The sequence below is a fragment of the Myotis davidii genome, unplaced genomic scaffold (genome assembly GCF_000327345.1).
Source record: "Myotis davidii unplaced genomic scaffold, ASM32734v1 scaffold750, whole genome shotgun sequence".
Classification (NCBI taxonomy): domain Eukaryota; kingdom Metazoa; phylum Chordata; class Mammalia; order Chiroptera; family Vespertilionidae; genus Myotis; species Myotis davidii.
Genome location: NW_006282814.1, coordinates 168947 through 169839, shown reverse-complemented (window position 1 = coordinate 169839; position 893 = coordinate 168947). Strand labels below are relative to the sequence as shown.

Here is an 893-nt window from a genome sequence, read left to right as displayed (position 1 = left end):
ACATGTTCCCTTTTATTTGTTTGTAGGAAGTTTATAATTTCTTCCTTCATCTTATTCATAACCTATTTATCGTTTAATAACATGCTGTTTAGCCTCCATGGGTTTGAATTATTTTGAGTGTTTCCATTGTAGTTGATTTCTAGTTTCATGCGATTGTGATTCAAGAAGATCCTTGATATGATTTCAATCTTCTTGAATTTGTTAAGACTTATTTTGTGTTCTAACATGTGATCTATCTTTGAGAATGTTCCATGTGCACTTCAGAATAATGAATATTCTTCGGCTTTGGGATGAAATGTTCTGTAAATATTAATGACTTGATATTTGATCTGATCTAGTGTGCCATTTAAGGTCTCTGTTTCCTTGTTGATTTTTTGTATTGAAGATGTATCCATTGATGTCAGTAGGGTGTTAATGTCACTATTATGTATTGCTGTCGATCTCTCCCCTATCCTCCAAGAGTTTCTGTAATATATTTAGGTGCTCCTGTAGTGTGTGCTTATATGTTTGTCAGGGTTATATCCTCCTGTTGGATTGATCCCTTTAGTATTATGTAATGACTTTCTTTGTCTCTCTCTTTTTTTTTAAATTTAATCTTTATTGTTCAGATTATTGCATTTGTTCCTCTTTTTTCCCCCCATAATTCCCTTCCTCCCAGTTCCTGCCCCACCCTCTGCCCTCACTCTCCACCCACTGTCCTCATCCATAGCTGCACGATTTTTGTCCAGTCTCTTCCCGCATACTCCTCACTCCTTTCCCCCGCAAGAATAGTCAGTCCACTCCCTTTCTATGCCCCTGATTCTATTATAATCACCACTTCATTCTGGTCATCAGATTATTTATTCACTTGATTTTTAGATTCACTTGTTGACAAATGTGTATTTGTTGTTCAT

At 35.9% G+C, this 893-nt stretch overlaps 1 long non-coding RNA gene across 1 annotated transcript in view; it reads left to right on the top strand.

Annotated features, from left to right (window-relative positions):
- Positions 1–468: 468 nt before the first annotated feature.
- LOC107182441 overlaps positions 469–893 on the top strand; it is a 16586-nt gene continuing 16161 nt past the window's right edge. Inside the window, exon 1 of the long non-coding RNA XR_001513152.1 lies at positions 469–553. This is a non-coding gene — a long non-coding RNA (uncharacterized LOC107182441). The remainder of the gene's footprint in view (positions 554–893) is intronic.